The 5,984-nt window shown below is 35.9% G+C and overlaps 1 pseudogene; it reads left to right on the forward strand.

Moving 5' to 3' along the window:
- Window positions 1-4,360: 4,360 nt before the first annotated feature.
- LOC148538453 (5S ribosomal RNA) lies at window positions 4,361-4,479 on the forward strand (annotated as a pseudogene).
- Window positions 4,480-5,984: the final 1,505 nt, after the last annotated feature.

The following is a 5,984-nucleotide window of genomic DNA, read 5'->3' on the forward strand; positions in this document are numbered from 1 at the left end:
AGCGGTACTTCCGCCCAAGAGATTCTGAGTTTCCGCCCTTAACATCAACATCCGCCCTCTTCTGGGTCTAGACGGAGACAAATGGCAATAGGATCGACATCCACTTAACACCTGCGACTTCCGCCCTCACTTCTGGCTCCACGTGGCGTCCGTCCTTCTAGTCAGCATCCGGGAATAGTATTGCGGGTATTCAGCTCCTGTCTGGTCCACATGACTTCCGCTCTGACTCTAATGTCCATCATCTCGGTAAGCATCCGCCCATAGACGACGTCATCAACATCCCGCCCAGGTCTAGCGCTTCCTTCTATCATGTTCCAGAAATAAGCACAGCCAAAAGTATGCGGAAGCAAGAAAACTTAGTAGTTTTTGGGAAATTAGAAGCGCCATTTTGAGAAAGGGTAACTTAGCACAAAGTATTAAAGTTGATAAACACACCAATTAAATAGGCATAACATGATGATAGCGATATAAGACTATAAAACTAAGTATAGCAACATAGTTTTAAAATCACAACATCAGGTTCTAAATAGCAAATGGATAAATATAATAATAAAAAATATAATAACAAAAATGATGACAAAGGCACAATTCACTGGCTGGTTAAGAGGAATAAATAATAATAAATTAATAAATAATAATAATATTGGTAAAAACACTGGCAGTTTAAATATAGTAATGAGGAGCAATAGTCTTCATAAAAAGTAGTCTTTATAAAAAATAGTCTTTATAAAAAATGAATAGTCTTTATAAAAAAACCTTTATAAAAAATGTAAACCAGAGGAGGGGTTTGTAGATAAAATTCATAATAAAATTTATGTTAGTATGTCCTTATGAATTTTGATTAGATTGTTTTTATTTTACTTATTTATTGCACTGTGCACTTTTATTATTAGTGACGCCAGTCGCTGTATCTTTTACTATTTCCACATTTTCGTTTGGGTTTTGCCCCTATCCTTCTTATTGGTATTCAGCTGACACCTTTGGTTAGTGCGTCCTGCTATATATTCCTTTCACTTCACATTTTTTACTATAGTTTGACACTTTTAGTTGTATATTTGCTGTTGTTGGTTGGCGCCATAGCCATCACATTTGTTCTACATTGATTGGTCATTTTTTTGGGCCAGGCAACCTTCCTAAACGGTCTTCTGTGTAATTGCACGATTTATTGCACTTTTAAGGATGTTTTGACATACTGAACGCACAATAAAGAGAAGTGATTTGTGTCAAAAAAAATTTAATGAGAGCAATATAGTGTCATATACAGAGTTACCCACCGAAAATATTGATAATTTATTTTGGGATATAGAAAAACTTATGACCAAGGAAATCAAAGCTTGGTGGGATGTAAAAGGTCTCGAACATTATATCTCTGTGAATAGGATCCCGAGAGGACTTAGAATTCAAAAAAATCCCACCTTTGGTCTGGATAAATCAGATTTCATTAGGGAATGGGATAAGATCCTGCATAGATGTTCCTTGGACCTTATGCAACTTATTATTAAAGAAAAACAGGACCTTTTTCTCAATTTAGAACAGGAGATTAAGGCTAAAGAGCAACAAATGGAAGAATTTGAAATGAAAGACAACTTTAAGGAGAATGAAGTCGTCCTAATGAAAAAATTAGAAAGAACAGAAGAAGTGGTAATCAAAGGCAAAGAGAAGAAATTCCATAGGGATAAACAGGACTATGAAACTAATAGAATTAAACAATGGTCAAGATTCCAGAATTCCAGAAATACTGTCCTTCCTACTCCATCGAGGACACATTCCATTTGGAAACCCACTTATTAAAGAAATTATTATAGAGATGAACAATCACCAAGATACAGAACAACCCATACACGGAATAGGTATGCAGCCCTACAGAGACTGGAATCCACTGGCGACTCAGATCAACATCATTTTTTATCCCCAGGTATGGATACACCAAATGATGCAAGGAGGCAACCTGTCAGAGAAACAGCAACTATAGCATCGCCCCTCAAAAGAAGACAACGAGAAGAAGAGGAAAATGGGGCGGGAGGAAGAAATCTAAAGAGAAGGTATCTTTAATAAATCTCCAACAACAAGGCATTTTCAATTTATCACAACATCAATTAACGGAATCCGAGATTAGTCTACTAAGCAAAGGGTTAAATTATGCACCGACATCCAATATGAACAAATTTGACGTATATGTAGACTTAAATAAATTTGTGAGAAACTTGACACTTAAAAGGCACTTTATAAGAAAGGAATCAGCACCTATTAAGAACTTTATGGAGTCAACTTCAAAATCAGGATTGAAATGTAAATCTACTTATTATCCTTTAGAGTCTAAAGGTAGTCACATAGAGGTCTTTTATGAGAAAGTTAAGAAATACCTATGTGAAGGAGGAAGGGAAAAACTACAAAAACAGAATTTGAAGAACAAAGAGAAACATGCCCTGAAGGAATTGCAAAAGAATAAAGATGTTATCATAAAACAAGCTGATAAAGGGGGGGGTTGGTCATTATGGATCGGGAAGCCTACCTTAAAGAAGCTGAGAGATTATTGAGTGACACAAACTCATATAGACCATTAAAGGGAGATCCTGTAGAAGAATATTTGGATGATATGAGGTCACTTTTGTTATGTGGTCTCCGCAATGGAGTTGTAAATAAAGATGAATTTCAGTTTCTCATGCAGACCAACCCCACCACCCCTATATTTTACTTTTTGCCTAAAATTCATAAATCGATGACATCACCTCCTGGGCGCCCCATTGTGGCTGGCATAGACTCGCTTACTTCCCATCTCTCCGAATATGTCGATGTATTTTTACAAAAATATGTTATTTTATTAGACTCATATTTGAAAGACACCACAAATGTTTTACAATGTTTAAAGGGGATTAAATGGCAACCAACATATTCCTGGGCTACGATAGATGTACAGGCTTTGTACACTTGCATTGAGCATAACAAAGGAATCAATGCATGTAGGAAAGTCCTAGAAAAGGATGAATGCATCAGTCCCCTTCATCGAGAGTTCTTATGTGATTTAATGTCTTTTATTCTTACTCACAACTATTTTAAATTTTTGGATGTCTTTTACCAACAGATATGTGGCACGGCTATGGGTACTATTTTTGCTCCTAGTTTTGCGAACATTTTTATGGGGTAATGGGAAGACAACTATATTTATAAAAATAACCCATTTCATAAAAATATTGTACTGTACAAGAGATACATTGATGACATTTTAATCATCTGGGAAGGTTCTGAGGAACTTTTTAATCATTTATTAACACACATTGCAATTAACGATTTTAATTTGAAGTTCATGTCCCATTTTAGCAGTGTATCGGTGGAATATTTAGATTTGGTTTTATCAAATGAAAATGATTAGATCATTACGAATAACTATATTAAAGAAGTTGACACTAATAGTTATTTACATTTTAAAAGTGGACATCTCAAAACATGGAAAACCAATATCCCCTACTCTCAGTTTTATAGAATCAAGCGGAACTGTACGAGAGAACAAGATTGTGAAGAACAAATTCAAGTTTATACTGAGAGATTCCTCAACAAAGGTTATCCTATCAAATTATTATCACAGGCGGCAGAAAAAACCAGAGACTTGCCAAGGGACGAATTGTTAAAATATAAAAATAAAGATCTGGGAAAGAAAAACTGTGTGCCTTTTGTGACCACCTACAATGGACACGAGAACAAAATTAGGAATTCTTTACAGAAACATTGGCACATTTTGCTTATGGACCCAGTCTTGAAAGAGGTTCTCCCCCCAAGGCCTGATATAATTTACAAGAAAAGCAGGAACTTAAAAGACATCTTAGCACCGAGTATGATTAAGAGTGGGACATTTAAAACTAACGAAATCCTCCCCAAGTGTCTAGGTTGTTATAAATGTGGACATTGCAATGTCTGTAAGTTTATCCATCCACGAAGAAAAATATTTCATAATTTTGATGGTTCAAAGGAATATAAAATCAAGAACTATATGAACTGCAATACCATCTTTACCATCTACCTCTTAGAGTGCAAGTGTGGTTTAAAGTACGTGGGGAAAACTAAGAGACCGCTAAAGTTGAGAATTCAAGAGCATGTTCGCAATATTAAGAACAAAGTTGAGGGACATATGGTATCTAAGCATTTCTCTGTCTACCATGATTCCAATCCGGAGGACTTAACTTTTAAAGCAATAGAGCATGTTAAATTAGGAGAGAGAGGGGGAGATCTAGGGAACAAACTTTCAAGAAGAGAAATGTTCTGGATCTTTGAGTTGAATACCATGGCTCCACAAGGATTCAATGAGAGTTATGAGATTGCTCCATTCTTGTAAGAGACAAGGCGGTAGTTGTGTATGTCAAAAGGGACCTACAACCAAACCATTGTGTATATGCCCAATCTCGTGTGATCTTGGAAGCTAAGCATGTATGGGCCTGGCCAGTACTGGGATGGGAGACCTCCTGGGAATACCAGGTGTTGTAGTGTTCATACATACTTACAACAGGGCATGAGATAGCCACTGGGTCTCTGAATGGTTCTAACTCTCTACCCTTGTTCCATGGTTAATTATGAATTTTATCTACAAACCCCTCCTCCGGTTTACATTTTTTATAAAGGTTTTTTTATAAAGACTATTCATTTTTTATAAAGACTATTTTTTTATAAAGACTACTTTCTATGAAGACTATTGCTCCTCATTACTATATTTAAACTGCCAGTGTTTTTACCAATATTATTATTATTTATTAATTTATTATTATTTATTCCTCTTAACCAGCCAGTGAATTGTGCCTTTGTCATCATTTTTGTTATTATATTTTTTGTTATTATATTTATCCATTTGCTATTTAGAACCTGATGTTGTGATTTTAAAACTATGTTGCTATACTTAGTTTTATAGTCTTATATCGCTATCATCATGTTATGCCTATTTAATTGGCGTGTTTATCAACTTTAACACTTTGGGCTAAGTTAACCTTTCTCAAAATGGCGCTTCTAATTTCCCAAAAACTACTAAGTTTTCTTGCTTCCGCAGACTTTTGGCTGTGCCTATTTCTGGAACATGATAGGAGAAGGAAGCGCTAGAGCTGGGCGGGATGTTGATGATGTCATCTATGGGCAGATGCTTACCGAGATGATGGACATTAGAGTCAGGGCGGAAGTCATGTGGACCGGACGGGAGCTGAATACCCGCGATACTATTCCCGGATGCTGACTAGAAGGACGGACGCCACGTGGAGCCAGAAGTGAGGGCGGAAGTCGCAGGTGTTAAGTGGATTTCGATCCTATTGCCATTTGTCTCCGTCTAGACCCGGAAGAGGGCGGATGTTGATGTTAAGGGCGGAAACTCAGAATCTCTTGGGCGGAAGTACCGCTAAGTTTCATGCTTAGTTTTACATATTTTTTGAAATATTTGGACATTACTGGAATTCCGTTCATATTATTAATAATGTATTTCATACATAGGAGTGTTTTGGAAATTTTCTTTTGTTAAATCCCTCCGTCAGACCGTATATGAGGTCACTAATTGAAATGAGGGTGATTAATTAGTTCTGTTTAAGCTTGGTATAAATATGGACTCATGCTTGCTAGCTATCATCCCTTGAAAAAGTCCCATTGGATGAAACGCTTTGGGGAAGCTGCACTCTTGCCTTTGAACTATTACGATAAGCACCTTTAACTCACTGCTGTTTTTAGAACCATATTCTCAATTGAATTGCTTTTAGTATATATTATTGGGCCTGTGCAATATAATCTATTGTCCATCTGTACTTTCTTCTAACACTATGATGTTGAGATTTATTGATATGCATTTTTAATTCAGCAAATATTATATGTTATCATCTTTGCTCATTTACCTTGTAGCTATCAGCTTGACATTTTTAAAAAAAGGTCACATGTACTATTCTGTGTGTTCTATTTTGTATATTTATGTTAGTATGTCCTTATGAATTTTGATTAAATTGTTTTTATTTTACATATTTATTGCA

This window comes from Taudactylus pleione, unplaced genomic scaffold (assembly GCF_031769625.1).
Source record: "Taudactylus pleione unplaced genomic scaffold, aTauple2 ptg000040l, whole genome shotgun sequence".
Lineage (NCBI taxonomy): Eukaryota > Metazoa > Chordata > Amphibia > Anura > Myobatrachidae > Taudactylus > Taudactylus pleione.